The sequence below is a fragment of the Euprymna scolopes genome, chromosome 13, assembly GCF_053919585.1.
Source record: "Euprymna scolopes isolate OS-2025 chromosome 13, ASM5391958v1, whole genome shotgun sequence".
NCBI lineage: Eukaryota > Metazoa > Mollusca > Cephalopoda > Sepiida > Sepiolidae > Euprymna > Euprymna scolopes.
Window position 1 is genome coordinate 41,968,832 of NC_136494.1, and position 16,887 is coordinate 41,985,718.

General features: G+C 33.8%; 1 protein-coding gene across 2 annotated transcripts in view; it reads left to right on the forward strand.

The window, feature by feature from the left end:
• The window catches only part of LOC145291990 (kinesin-associated protein 3-like), a 92,748-nt gene that overhangs the window by 1,104 nt on the left and 74,757 nt on the right, over nt 1-16,887 (forward strand). The window lies entirely within an intron of this gene.

The following is a 16,887-nucleotide window of genomic DNA, read 5'->3' on the forward strand; positions in this document are numbered from 1 at the left end:
AATTCCGGCGATTTTTACTGAAATTTGAACCAAACTGGCTTTTGCCAAAGTAATCCTAAAACTATAAGACTATTAGAGTTTAAAAAAAAAAAAAAAAAAAATGGTTCAAGTTCTGGAGAAGTACTCAAATTCCTTTCACATTTCGAAGTGACATGAAATTCTTTTTTTCAGCTACTAACAAAAATATCAAAATTGACTTTATATTAATAAATCGAAATGCATTCTGATTGATTTGATTTCGTATTTTTAATAGGATTCTTAAAAAGATAATCTTTTACACTATTAAAATTTAAATTTCAATCAATTAAATAATAAAAATGATAGTGCTTGTCAAGATAGTCGACAGATCGATTTTTTTAATATGTGGTTTTAAGCAAAAACAACAGTACTTACTTGTCATGTCAAAAATAGTAATATATCCCAAAATTACGAAAAGTAACTGCTATTGTGTTTTTAGTAAAAAAAAAAACAAAAACAAAAAAAACTATATCGCTATGGTATAAAGTAGTACGTCAGCCATTAAAGTGGCGAAAAGAGAGAGAAGTATGCCCCATGTATTCGCAATCTTCAAGGTGTTCATAATTTCGACTCTATGAATTTTCGTAATTTTTTAAAAATATATTACTATTTTCGACATGACAATGAAGTAAGTACTGCTGTTTTTGCTTAAAACCACATATTAAAATAAAAATCGATCTGTCGACTCCATTTTAACAAGCACCAAAATTGATGTAAGTCATGTAGAGGCGAGAAACACAAAAGTAGTCACACGATTTAATAATAATGGATATTAATGGATTCAGAAGCTAACATAAGAATCGTCTGGAGACTAATTAGTAGAGTTAGTAATACTTTTTTATTTTTTTATTTTACCTTTTCATATTCTAATTCCTGTTAGTGACTTAAAATAGTAACAAATGTTTTATTTTTCAAAAAATGTTGCTGTGGAAACTTCAAAAACGATGATAATAATCGAACAAAACTGACTTTTCTTTCTTTTACATGTTAAAACTATAAGTCTAGAATTTAACAATAAAATGATATTAAACATTGAACAATAACACCATCTTAAAATCTGTACCCACCTGTTTTACTGACGTAATTTCTTTTCAGTAATGAATTTAACGTGATCACATTAAAAAAAATCATTTAACGTGATCACATTAAAAAAAATCTTATCGATCCATAAATACCGTCGATTTTTCTCAAGCAAAAAATAATGTTTTTTTTTGTTTTGTTTTTTTAACCTTTGTTGCAATTGCAAATATTAAAAAAAAAAAATTCATTCAAAAAATTTCTGCATTTCAAAATTGATTTTAAACCCTTGAGGATATTTTCAGTAGGATATAGAGTAAATGTGGTATTATGGTGATGCTGAGAAAGTGGACAAATGGCGAAAGAATGAAAGGAACAATGCTTGGTCAAAATGCGTAGTAGACGGAGAATGATTTTCTACATCTGATGACCTTGTGCTTAATTTGTTTACATTTTATTTTTATTTATTTATTGCAAATAATTAAAAGAAAAAAAATGTATCTGTGCTTTTCTTAGTTGGGGAGAGGGTAATTTTTTGGTATTATTATACAAACACCGTGACAGCGAATTAGTAAAATCTTTTACGTAGTATTCTGTTACGTTTCGGTGTGCTGAACACGAATCTGAAAACTGGGTTAGGGTTAGGGTACATTTTTTTCTACTAATTCGCTGTCACGGTATTTGTATAAATTTACCAATTTTTTTTATTGTTGTTGATCGCAATCCAGAGTGCCCTGCTTTTTATTTAGCGCATTATGTAAAAAGGAAACTGACAACATTAACTGAAACGAAACGAGCATTGTCATTATCTCAAAAAGTAATTTTTATGATTTCCAGAAGGCCGACGTACACGAGTGCTACCCCACTAGCAAAATAGGCCTCGGCTCCGATGTTGAACGATGTTGGATTGAGGGAGAATTCATTATTTTTACAAGGAAAGAATTTTTGCGTGTGTGCTGTGTGTGTGACCTAGTTTGTTTTATTTATTTTAGCTTGAAATTTGCGCATGATTTTTTATGATTTTATCTTTTTTTTTTTTTTTTTTTCTTGCCGGAGTTTATGTAATTATTAACAGGAAAATTGGTGAAAGTCAAAATGGAATTCGCGCTACTGCACCATATTTTTGCTTTGCTTTCATTTTGCTTATTTGTTAAATCCGACCCCCCCCCCCAAAAAAAAAACAGGTATCGTAAAACTTTATAATTAAACTTGAAAATACTATTTAAAAATAGCGCGGGTACTTTCACCTAACAATTTAATAAGAACAGATAACGGTAACATAAGTGCATAAACACCAAAATTTTGTTTTGTTTTGCTTTGCATTTATTTTGTTTGTTTGTTAATTCTGCCCCCCCCCCCAAAGAAAAGTAACTTGAAAGGTTTATTTTTATTTTTAAATAAAAAATAACGCAAGTATCGTAAAACTTTTATTAAACTTGAAAATAATATTTAAAAATAGCGCGGATTCCATTTTGACTTCCACCAATTTTACTGTTAATAATTACATAAACTCCGCCCCCCCCAAAAAAAAACAAAACAAAAGAAAACATAAAATCATAACAAAAATCATGCGCAAATTTCAAGCCAAAATAAATAAAACAAACTAGGTCAGGTCACACACGCAAAAATTCTTTCCTTGTAAAAATATTGAATTCTCCCTCAATCGAACAACGTTCAACATCGGAGCCGATGCGCATTTCGCTAGTGGGGTAGCACTGGTGTATGTCGGCCATTTCTACAAATGCCTTTAATTTTTAAAAATATATTATTTTTATAATTCATCATAGACTACTTCGTTTCTCCATGATTACGTTCCAGGTTTTTGTATTGTTGGGAGCACCTGACGCTTCCTTGAAAAATAATGAAAACTCTTGCGCCAAACCCTGAATCTTCTAAGATTTCTATAATGTTCAATATGAACGACGTGGACTCCACGAACATTACTCTTTTTAATCCTTCAAAATACGATACAAGAGGGAGCCCCCCCCCATCCCTATTTAATGGCGTGCGTGCACTCCGTGCAGAGATCTGATGATGCCAACGACTAAATTAGATTGACGTAATAAGTCAAATATTATGAAAACAAATAGTGTAAGTATTATACGCACCCCCTTTCTGTGTGGATGCCCCAGGAGTGGGGCACTGTCTGCCCATCACTAGGTGTATCAGAATTTTTGGAATTTTTGACACCCCTAACAAAAAACTGAATATTTTTAAATGTCTTATGTTTATCACAAATGTGTTTTGAAGCAAAACTTATTAACTGGTTATCATTTTACTTTTCTTACCAACACCGTTATTGCTTTTCTGCTTAGAATATAACTAAAAACATTAACATCCTCTACTATATCCCCCCCTCCCGCTTTGAAAGAAGTAAAACGATTATTTTAGGGATATCAATTTCGCATATAAATTTAGCTTAAAAGGATACCCTATTTCTTGGCCGTTCTAGCATTTTAGGACAGTTAACCTTTTTTCTTTTTTTTATGGGAGATAAATCGTGTGCATTTGGTGGGGAGATTACTCGATACTCTGAGCTGATTATATGTGATTTTACGACCTTAGGATTTATGATTAGTTGTAAAAAATCTGTTATTGCCCTAAAAAGTTAGAATGGCCTGTAAATCTACAAATATACCAAAAATATCATAGTCTTTTAAAATAGAAAAAGTTTTTTAAAAGCATCTTTAAAAAATTTAAATAGTTAACCAATACAGAATTTTGAAAATGTGACCGTGATACATGTTCGTTTACGCAGTTCGGAGGCAGCATGTTCAGGACTGCAGAACACAATGCAAAAGGATATCGCTGATACATCTCAGAGCAAACACTGGTGTGATTATTAGTGGGTCTAATATAAATATATCATCACAAGTTTGGTCTGTTCAATTGCAGCACAGGATGATATTTAAGCATTACAGTGGGGCAAGAGCCATGAAATAATCTGTAGCCAACAGATACAATTGCCAGATCTAATACTCCAGAGAGAATATTGTCGTGACAGGGAATATGTAGCATATATATATAATATGTAGCATATATCTGATGGCATGATGTTGTAAACGCTCAAGAGAATCAGAATACCCTGCTAACTCCGGCAAACATATTCCAAATCCGGGTGAATCATTGCCTTGTAAAGCCTATTCAGCAAATGAGGAATTTGGTAGTTCAAGATACACAACATGTAAAGCTCCCGATTAACCTTGTTAGATACATAAGACAAGCAGTCATCAAACCTGAGATTGCTATTGTTATGATATTTCAAGAATGGCACAAATGTGTCTTAAAACTAAATCCCATGGATAGGGACAGGAAAAAGGCATCTAGAGGACAATGATGCAACTGTTTTTGCTGAGTTGAAAAAACATTCCAGTCCCTTGTCCACTTAGATGCAAAAACAAGTAGTGACTGCAGGTATACTGACACTATGTAAGGGTCTGGGTGTGACAGAAATTTGTGTTATCGGCAAAAGAGCTTGGGAACAGTCAAGTCATGACAGTTAAAATGAAATGTTGCACTGTCCATGAATGTCAGCAGGTTGTTGATAAAGAACAAAAATAATGGCACAATAACACTTTCCTGCGGCACCCCGGCTGAGATAGGAAGCTCATCCGATAAACAGCCAATGACTAAAGTTCCTTGCAACCGATCAGACAGATAGTTGCAGATCCAAGAAAAGAGCTTGCTTTCAACATTAAATGAGGGTTGTTTCTGCTGCAGGGTCGAGTGAGGAACAGTTCTAAATGTGCTGATAAGATCCAAAAATGCCTTAGTCTCACATTCTGAGGCCAAATACTGATAATGCAGGCAGCTTGTTTTACAGCAGATTGTGATTTTAGAAATCCAAATTGAGACGAATGGATGAGCTTGTTTCTTATGAAATGTGAAGTAAAGCAGTTATTCACAATGTGATCAATGATCTTGTCAAGACAAGAGATCAAAGAAATTGGACGATAGCTAGATAACTTCAATCTGTTACCTTTGCACTTGTAAACTGGAACCATGGTGGAGATTTTCCATAGATAAGGCATGTGACCAGATACAAACGACAGGTTAAACAATATTGCGAATATTATCCAGCCTTTCTAGTGTCAGGTTTGTTCAATTTTGCAAAAACGATATCTGGCGTGAACCGAATATCAGTAAGTAAAGGTGCACCTGTCAACGCTGTGCTTGAGGGAATTGTCCCTGCACAGTGCCAATTAAGAAACATCGTTTTATCAAATGATGTGCTGACAAACAGGTGGGGAATGGCTCAGACGCCAAAGAAAACTATTTTAACAAGTTGCGAATAAGAGACTATCAACAATCTTGTTGATCTGGTAACAGTGTCTGTCTTGATGCGCTTTATTTCAGAAGATACCTGGTTTTGTGTATTTCGAAACAGTTGTAGATCGTACTCAGAACTGTGTGATCAATATCGAAATAATGCAGATTTTTTAATCAGGGACAAGTGTTGGAATTCTGATGTTACAAATAGCAAGGAGTGATTATGTGATCTTGCAGCTTGTTTAGACGCATGAGCGGATATTACCGAGTCGATCTGAGAGGTTAAAAAATTGCAAGCAATATCAGGATTGTCATATCTGTAAAATATATCTCAGGGCAGATCATTGATTGCTGAATCAATCAGAGACAAATCATTAACAGAGGCAATGTCAAACTGTTCTGGTATGTCAGGGATGTCAATTTCATTGTGGAGAGTGTTATTTAAAAAAAAATTTTTTTAATTTCATAAGTGACACTGAAAAAGGGGGGAGTTACTGTGCAACTTTATAACTGATTTGAATATGAAAAAAACAATGTTACTTTGTATAGTCTTTCTCTATTAGAATAGAGAAAAACTATACAAATTAACATTGAAAAACAGCCGATTACTTTAAATGAGATTTGCAGAAGTATATTGAATTGGGTTCCTACCAGTTATCATAGTAAATAATACAATCTTTATTGAAAGCAAATCCCTGGTACTTTGAATAAATTCTCTTTGCTTTTGCTGAGGATGGAGCATCTTACCACTATTTTAGAGACTCCAATCTAAAGATCTTTTAGAATTCCAACTGCCCTTATAAGTTCAATTATTTGAACCTCTCTTGCACTTTGTTCACCGGGTATATTCACCAGATAGTTTTTAAACTCTTTTTCAAAGATTACTGGAATGATTGAAATCTTCATATGTTGTAGATTTTGATATATAGTTCTCTTCTACCTCTTAGCTCTGTTTAAACTAGATTCATTAGAGACACTGACTTCAACTATGGTTTCTACTCTTCCTCTTGTCCCATATCACTGTTGGGTTTAACAGCTGTGCTTTCTGAATCGAAATCTTATGTGTTTATCATTGAAAATTTGATTATGAATAAAAACAGTCTTTACTTTGCTTCTATTTTTATTTTAAGAATTCTAATAAAGAGGAGCCACAGTTGTTGCTTCCATTTTCAAACTGAATAACATTATTTGTCGTTAGGTTTGTTTCATGGCATATCAACTCTTTTAGGTTATTTAATTCTGGAACACAATTCACCTATTGCATACAATTAGCTGAATACAAGTCATTATTTTACTTATAATTGGGAGAAGTAAATTGTGAGTGCATAACCAACCACAATAGACCAGATAAGATTTGAACACTGCATGACCAATTCCAAAAATATCTATTGAACTCCTCCTGAATTTGTAAAAGATAAGAAATTTTCCAAAGTAATAACCACACAGTCTATTTATATTTCGATAAAAAAAAAAAACAGGAAAAGATGACAAATGTTCAAAGGGTCTAAATGGAGAAAGTGTTGTTTTTATTTGTATGTGTGTGGACATGAAAATGTTTATAAACTTTTACTATATTTAGTAATCCATGACTGTGACTTGTGTTTGCTGAGATGCCTGTAGCTAAGGGCTATGGCCATAGTTTGTTTGCCCACCAAAGGTATATATAGCAGTTAATAACGCTGTGTTGTTAATGACATGGGTTCCTGTGGCAAGTTGAATCTCTCACTGGTGACAGCATTTGGGTTCTTGTGTATATCTAGTCAATGTGAATAGTTGCCTTGCTCCTACAAAAAACTCTTTCTAATTGATTGAAGTCGACTACAGGTAAGCAATCTTGGTTTAATATTTTGATAGAATTAGTATTAAGTATTTCAACGAAATAAATATTGAATATTTCAGGAATCTTTTCTCTTGTGCTGTTGTTGGTGTTAAATATCATTCATTCATTTTAAATGAATCAGATGATTATTGTTGGCATTCATTTTCTCAATATCTTTCTAGTTAGATGTCTTTTGAGAAAGACCTAACAATGGACCATGTAAAGGTTTCCAACAATCGCAAGTGTAAGAATTTGAAAGCTAGAAATGACTCTCTATTTGAAATTTGATAGTAACCTTTCAACTGATGAAGAGAGAAAATCATAATTAATCATCAGTTAAATTGATAGTTTTATTAAATACAGTTGTAATTTCTTTGGTTTGCTTCATCTTGAATGTTATGTAAACTTTAATATCCTATGATGCCTGAGTATCAAATTCTTAATTCAAATTAAATTCAGACAACATATATGATGTCCACTCTTTAAAATTTTTATTACCGAATTAAAAAAAATGATGATGAGGCTTAGTATTTATTAAACATCATCTTTTCAGATTATACCTATTTCTTTTTAAGATCTGCCTGTTTAGATGTGGGGTGAGGGGGCCTTCTTCATTTGTATCTTGTTGGAACTCTAGGATCTACACAAAATGTCAAATTCAGCTGTGACTGGATAGAATTCCTGAGTAATTCGCCCACAATGAGAATTGAACCTTCAAAAGAATATCACTTTTACGACTGAATTTTTCCAAGTACTCTAACCACTGCGCCACGGGTTCTTGTAGACATGAATTTTAGAAGTCTTGAACTTATTTTATTTCTTTATGTAAATATTGCCATTTATTACTACACTAGCGGGGGTACCTGGCGTTGCCCGAGTGTTTGTTTCCGGGACGGGGGGGGGGGGTTAAAAATGTTAGGTAGGTAAGTAGGAAGGATCAAACCCGGAGTCATGAGTAAAAGTAGGAAAATAAAGTGTGAAAAAAAAAAAAAAAAACATCTGCAACGTTAACAGTTCGGCCACCAAGAAAAGTCCATTCCAGTTGTTTAGGAAAAAAAAACCGACTACGGTAGGTCGGCGCGAACGTGAAAATATAATGTGAATTGTCCAGCACACTAACCACTACGCCACAGAGCACTGCAGCTTAGTTTAGTGATTTTAAATAACTTCACATGAAAGAACTACGAAGCCAAACCGGTGTTCTCTTCTCAACTGTTCCTTGTGAACGATCCCCAAACGGTGTTAAGTGGTGGCAAGGGGAGGAGGAATTTATTAGAGAGAAAATATTTTACCACTTCCATTGATCTTAACCAATTTTGGCCGTGACTTCTCAGCAGAAAAAGTATAGAAATCTAAGATTATCGAGAAATTTGAGAAATAATAAGCCTATAACACACCTCAGATATTGTTCTGCCGTTTGTGCATATTACATTTGCATGAAATATCTTGATTTTTAATCCTATTAATGTCAAAATCAGACGGGAAAAAATGAGTTCATTTTATTTATATAGAGATAAAGACTATGGTGTTGCACCTGTAGAGGTGGTTGAACACCGTCTTCCATGGCTGAATAAGCTTATTTTCAGTGTACATTATTGCAGAAATCACAGCTGAAGGTTGGTGTGTTGGTGATTTGTTGAATTTTGTTGACTGGCTTTCCTGAATAGTTTTTTGGTCTCCACCTGTTCTGCAATAGACCTTTCGCTAGTGGTCAGGTCTTTGGTTACTACTTATCACCAGATGTTGCGGACTTTAGCTTTGGACTACCAGCTGATAGGGTCAATATCATGTGCTTTCATGTCAGGTTTGCATGCATCAACATAGTGGAGGTAAGGATGACTGATTTTCTTTTTGCCAGTAATGAGTTCACTGTAGAGAATGTCTTTTGGGATTCTCCCGTTATCCATGCGGTGCACATGGCCTATCCAGCGTAGGCGTCTTTGGTGAAAGACCTTCTTGCTGCTGATGTATATCAAATTCTGTTACGAAGTATGTAGTTTCTATACAAAAGGTCAATATCTCTATTAAATTGTCAATTGGGATGCAAGTGCGTTCACTCGGTGAAGTATCCGAAGTCAGCTTATCCCATATCACTGCCAGAGTCTCGTCAGTGAGTACTTTAGTGAACAGACTCACTACATCTAGACTCCCCATCTGGCTGGAATGAATCGGAGCATTGTTGATTATTTCTATAATGTGAGCTGAATTCTTAACGTACAATGGAGATTTGTCTATGATTCCAGAAATGAAATGTTATATATGTTCATTTACTTTCTCCATTCTCTCTGATTGTACATGATTTCTCTCTCTCTCTCTCTCTCGTACACTTTTTTTTTTTTGTTTTTTTTAAGTGATAGGTACCAACCTTGGTTGGTAAGCCATTCTGTTACTGCCAATTGAACATAAGACTGCTTATAAACTATGATACAAAATCAACCTTTAATAGGAAGCGCTCTTTCTTCTTCCCACTGAATTCCCAATAACTGTTTTATCACTTCATTATAATCCATCTTTACATATATATCTTTACATGTATCTTATATTTTGTTATATATCTTATATTTTGTTCTGGTTTCAAACTTACTTTTTTGTTTAACTTTGTATATTATTAATCCTATCAACTGACATGAAATAAAGCATTTTCATTTTTATATTCTTTTCAATTATTTTCAAAAGGATGACTATACCCTCATGTCATGATTGGTAGCTCTTATCTTTACAATTATTGAACTAATACAAGTTGGAAATGAGCCCAAATTATTTTATTTATTCCCTCATTATGCTTTGAAATATGAAAAACCTAAATGAATGCTTTCGTCGATATGTTATCAATCATCAGAAATCAGCATTTCATTACTGTATAGATAAGACGGTTTAAATTTCTAAATATGTTCTTAGGTCTTTATAAAAGCCCTTTGTGTATCATGTTCAACTTGGAAATAGCATTTCCATTGCATTTCAGTTGCATTTCCATTGCATTTCTGATGAATAAAAAAAACTCTTAAAGCTTGATATAGATTTTTATTATCTAAAAAATATTAATTTAATGGCAATTATTTTTATTATAATTGGTCTCCTGTTTCAGATCATGTTTTACCTCTGGTTACCTGTATGACAAGTTTATAATAAAAGAATGGTTGTGCAGTCTCCAATTACACTTCTTCCCCAGTATCAAATTATGAACGGCTTGAAGCAATGTTCAGATAAGCATAGAGAAGAACTGATGTTATTTCAGTTTTCCTTCTCGTAGACTAGTTGCCTTACCAAGACTTGTTTAGTTTACCTTACTATTTCACCCAGAATATTAGAGAAAGTGACCTGACTCCTATTTGTACAGCAGTTGATATGTATAAACAATCGGCATCTAACATTGCTTAATTTTGGTGATCCAATTTGATGTCACCATGTTGGTTATTGAAGTAATCTTGTGAAACGTAGAACAAAAAATATGAAAATGAATTTCAACGAAAAATCTTTAGTATAGATCAATAATATTTATGAATATATTTATGATTGAAAAAAGAAAAATCCTTTGAAGCATATGAAAAAAGTTTGCATGTACACCAATAATATAAAAAATGTTGGCAGGATATTTAGAGAGAGAGATAGGGTTAAATAAAACGGCAAATTTAACTTTCATAATGGATTTCCTACAAGTGTCATGTTGAAAAGGTAAACCTCAGCAAAATGATATCAGCAACAAGACGGTTGACAACTAGCAATACACATGAAAAAGTTTTAATAGCTTAACATATTTCAATAATGGCATGCATAGAAAGGGCTTGATAAACGAAGAGTCTTTTTAAATTTTTACCATCCGATTAAAACTAAGGAAGTTACGATTGTTTTTGTGCCTTGCACGTTAGGATATTTTCCCCTCTTTAAGACTATATGCGTTTTGTCACATTTTTTACATTACTTTTTCAATAAAAATGTTACATCTTTGTTAAAACAGAATATTAAACAATGAAATTTGCCATATAAGTGTACTTTTGTGCAAGGAATCAGAATATGCAACTGAAAGTTTCCAGAAATTAATTATTTCTTAATAATTTGCAGTAAATGCACATAAATATGCTGCAATTCTGTAAAATGCCATGTATCGTTTCTGAATTTTTAAGATGACGATCGGTTATTCGTATTTATTATCATTATTATTATTATTCATCAGACTACTGTTCTCATCTTGAGTGTGATTTTCACCAGCATAGGAATATGAGGTGGTTAGTCATCCTTGCCAGTTTTTGGTAGTTTTTTGATGTGTTTCCATTTTTGTATTTCGTGTCCGTACCGAATTGATATGATGTTTCTGAATTTTTGAGATGAGGATTAGTTATTCATGTCATTTGGATTGTACGGACCCGGAATAATTTCATTTGAAAGTATATTGATTTCTGAACAAAACGGTGGTATTTTAAAGACTTAAAGTGCTTTGGTTTTTAAAATACAACGATTTTAGCAGAACCTTCTTGAAATCTGTGATATTCCAGTCCATGTGTATTGCTATGACAACCCACGATCATGGCAGCAGTTGTGTGTACAGTAATGCTGGACAAAAGTTTATTGAGCATGTGTTCGATGTCAATGACTGAACCTAATTAGAGACTGTAAAGAGCCAGTGTATTCTAATGCTATAATTACAAAAGATTGAAATATATTGTGAGGTTCAGACTCAGAAAAATTAACGAGATCTTTTGTGCAGGTAGCTCCCCCTTCAGAATTAGAGCACAGTACTACTAACCTCTAGTAATAATTTAATTTTTGGTGAATAGTATGATAATTGGTGCTTTTGTTGATAGTAGATATGCAATAAGTCTACTTGATCCCAAGCTTCCGAGTGAATGAGGTAGTGAAAAGCAGTTGACAGATTAGGTTAAATAAAAAAGAATCCAATCAGTGGAAACACGTTAATCGAGTGAAGCTAAAAATGGAGACAATCATCATTGACTGCATTTTTGACCAGATCAATACTGTTGTTAGAATCGATTTAATAAACTGGGAGGTGTGACCATTAAAAACAACAAGGTGTTTAAAATGCACTTGATCCTATTTGTAGTTTCCTAAGTACTGACTACTGCTGTAGAAATTTGAAATAACTTTGTATCAAATTGTTAGAAATTATTTTTTTTAGTTTATCACAAATATTTATGGAAAGATTAAACAAAACTCTTATTTGGCTTCATCTGGTTCTTGAGCTAAGATTTTCAAGTGCCAAGCTCGTTTGAAGTGTTGTACGAGGGGCGTGCAATAAGTAATGCCCCTGACCCACTTCCATTTGTCTGATCTAGCTTAAATTTTGCATGTGAAATGATTTATATCTCTACAGGTTATGTGGCAAATTACAGCTCTGAACTAATTGTGGTTTCTGTTTTACAGGTGTTTGAACTGAGTCAGGTGTGAAATGGAGCCTGTTGAATGTCGAGCAGTGATCCGGTTTTTGTATTTGAAAGGACGCACACGACAGGAGACTTTAGATGAAATGAAAGAAACTTATGGTGATAATGCCCCATCATATGACCTTGTAAAACGCTGGCATCGTGAATTCAAACATGGCCGGAAGTCTGTGGAAACAGCTCCCAGACCTGGTCCCCCCCCCCTTCTGCCATCGATGAGGCATCTGTCCATCAAGTTGAGGCTGCCATTTTGGAAGATCGATACATTACTATTCGCCAAATAGCCCAAGATGTTAAGATTAGTACAGGGTCTGTAGAAACTATCATTCATAACCATTTGCATATGCATAAGGTGTCTGCCAGATGGATTTCCAGGTTGCTCACACCATTCCAGAAGCGAGAACACGTCGAGTGCTTGAGGATGAATCTGGAGATGTGCCAAGAAGATGAGTCAAAGTTTTTCAAAAGACTGATTACACAGGATGAAACCTGGGTCCATCACTATGATCCAGAGATCAAAGCCCAGTCAATGCAGTGGAAGCACTTGGACTTACCACCTCCAAAGAAGGCAAGGGTGCAGCCCTCCGCTGGCAAGGTCATGCTCACAGTCTTCTGGGACCAGGACAGAGTAGTGGTGATAGATTTCCTGACAAAGGGTACCACAATTACAGGAGCCTATTATGCTTCACTTTTGAGGAAATTAAGGGAAGTTATCAAAATTAAGAGGTGGGGTAAGATCAGCGAAGGTACCCTCTTCCTGCAGAACAACGCTCTGGTTCACAACTCTCATGTCGCCAGATCAGAAGCACAGGCATGTGGTTATGAAATCCTACCCCATCCTCCCTACTCTCCTGACCTTACACCTCTTCCCAGCCATGAAGTTGTTTTTGAAAGGAAAGCGTTTCCCAGATGATGCAGCCTTGATTTCTGAAGTCAGGTCGTGGTTGGAGGACCAACCTGGGGTGTTCTACAAAAACGGTCTCCAGAGCTGCATCAAACGATGGGAGAAATGCATAACTCTGGGTGGTTCCTATGTAGAGAAAGACCAAGTGCCAAGTTTCGTTGTTCTACTGCTATGGGAAGTGGGTCAGGGGCATTACTTATTGCACGCTTCTCGTAGCTCATTAATGATCACTGACATTTAGACATTTTAGTACATGTTCTAGTCAACTTGTCAACTATTTCTGTTTTTACTTTTGTTTATACGATTTAATATCAAGTTTTTATTTTTTTAAATCAATAAAAGTACTAAAATCATGCTACCAAATTGCTGCTCCTTCAGAATGCAAGATCACATGTTGTATAAAAAATATTTTGCCAAGTCTGCTGAAAAAGCATATCTTTTAATGAAATTAGCTGTGGTCTACAAAAAAATCAGACAGTTAAATAATTTTCTTCATATTGCCACCCTGACTTAGGGTTAAGTAAAAGCGTCTTTTTTTTTTTCTTTTTTTTTGTAACTTTTAACACTGATATCTTGACGTGAATGTCATCATAGGATAATGTATTACTCAGAAATGTCTAACAATATTAATGCAAATGTTTTTGTGCTGTGGGCTAAAATCTGATTTTTAAATTGATTTAAAACAAGAATAAAGTTAAAATTTCATATTAACTCGTAAAAAACATATGCTCTTTATCAACTCACAAACAATGTGACAATATGAAAAATCAACAAAAAACTTTGCTTTGTTTACTTTTTTTTTAGCACACAATTTCATCAGAAGGTATGCTTTTTCATTAAACATTACAAACATGTGAACTAACTTTTTGGAGGGAGGAGCAACTACTTGGTACACTTTTACCCAAGAATAAGTGCTAATTTGAAGAATATCTATATAAGAAGACATGCTTAAATATCAGTTTAAAAAATCCAACTCTAGGATCTGTTTTTAAAACATGGCTCACCTTCCACAAAAATTGTTAACTTCCAATTTTAAAACCTTACCAGAAGATTGCAAACTCTCGACACATAATTAGGTGAATTTATTTTGAAACATTTAATTTGCTCTTTTATGCTGAATACATTTTCTGTTGTTGGATACTGGATGGATCTAAGGTGCACACACTTCACATTTTCGAAAACACCGCCGTTTAATGACAGTAGTCTCTAGACTTCCAGAGAGGTGAAGAATAAGAAATGCTTATTTTTGGAAGTGTTGATATGCACACACGCATACAAAGTGTTGATATGCACACACGCATACAAAGTGCAGCAACCTGCACCCTGTACCTGGTTGACCCTGTTGTCAGCATATGCATGGTCTGACTTTTCACTTTTTACTACCACGTCTGAATAGTCTCAAAGAATGTGATCAAGAAGAATGTGTTAAAGGGAGTTGGCGATATCCCATTTATCTCTATGGTGTCCGATTTATTGCTGTGTCCTTGTATATAAATTCGTGTCAGACTGTAATGAAACAGAATGTGCCAAAGTTTTGATTACATCCAAAACCAAATGCTTTCATTTTGTCAACTTAAGTAGTTTAAAAAAAAACACTTTGCATTCATTTATTTGAATGTAATTTTAAACACACATTTCAGTGTTCCACTTTTAAATGAATAGATTAAAAAATGACATTTAAAGAATATCATTTTACTCAAATCAGAAACAATTTACATTGTTAGAATACATGAATAAAAATATTAAAACGTTTGTTGCATTTAAGAAAAACGTTTAACTCAAAATTATTTTTAAGAAGGAAGAATATTGTTGTGAAAACATTGAAATTGTTACGACTGTGTCTGAAATAATGGATTTTTTGTCTCCACTTGATGGAATCACAGGCATTGTTTGAGTGAAGGCTGGTTTTACGGATATCATTGTGTAAGGCCTTCCTCTCAGTCACTTCCTGGTGACTTCTACCTGAAAATCAATTTCCACAACAGTGTCATCATCAGTCCTCAGCACATGGCCAAACCACTTGAGCTTTCACTCTCTCATCTTGCTATCAAATGGAGCGATGTTCATAGTGCCTTTGAATGTCATCATTACAGATGTGGTTGAGCAGTGTAATCCCCAAGATCCAGTGGAGAATTTTGATTATCATAATGGTACATATTCACTCTGTTTTCCTTGTTGTCAGCAAGCACTCAGAGGTGTACAGTGATGCGTCCAGACGATCATGGACTTTAGATAGTCGCTGATCTTGTGGTTAGAGGATAGTAGTGGTTGTGTGTTATTTAAGCAGAGGGATGAATAATATTTAAGCAGAGGGATGAATAATATTTAAACAGAGGGATGAATAATATTTAAACAGAGGGATGAATAATATTTAAACAGAGGGATGAATAATATTTAAGCAGAGGGATGAATAATATTTAAGCAGAGGGATGAATAATATTTAAACAGAGGGATGAATAATATTTAAGCAGAGGGATGAATAATATTTAAGCAGAGGGATGAATAATATTTAAGCAGAGGGATGAATAATATTTAAGCAGAGGGATGAATAATATTTAAGCAGAGGGATGAATAATATTTAAGCAGAGGGATGAATAATATTTAAGCAGAGGGATGAATAATATTTAAACAGGGATGAATAATATTTAAGCAGAGGGATGAATAATATTGGCGCTAAAATATAAAAACAATAAAAAAAAAAGATGCATTTCTTGTTGGCCTAAAATTAAATTTTCATACATAATCCAATTTAACGATTATGTCACACTATATACCACTTTAAGTGAATTTCATAAATATTGCCTCAATCTAGAAAGATTTCTCTTTATGGTGCATTGCAGCCATTGTTTTCCTTTACAGTCCATAAACTTCAAATTTTTTTTATGCCTTTTTGAAGATAGAAGAGGAAAAACTTAAAAATAAAACAAACTGAAAACAATTCAATTTTAAAAATAACAAAATAGACATTTTTTAACCAAAATAAACGGTTTTATGTTATTAAAAGAAAAAAAATGGACCCGTGCTGGGCATGAATCTCAAAAAGATAAGCCCGTAAGCAACCACACTATCCATTATTGCAACATCACAATGAAGTTATGATGTTGCAAATTAATCTTTCTAAAATGAAAGTAGGAATTAACAGCATTCATGCATGCATACATTGTAATTGTTAATAAGGCCATTGTAGGCAAAATTTTTACCTGACCCCCTCCCCCCTTCAAATAAAATGACATTTGTACCTCAAAGAATTGACGATTTTTCTAATTTTAAGATATTATGGATCCGGATCCCTGTTATTTCAGTCGATACCATATTTATCATGCATTGTTTTGTATTTTTTACTTTTAGTAACTAACAAACAACTGAGATCTATATCATAGAATATAGAATTATCATAGAATATTATCATAGAATATAGATCTGGTGTTGCTAAATTGGGACAATAATTTTCTCAAATACTTATTGGA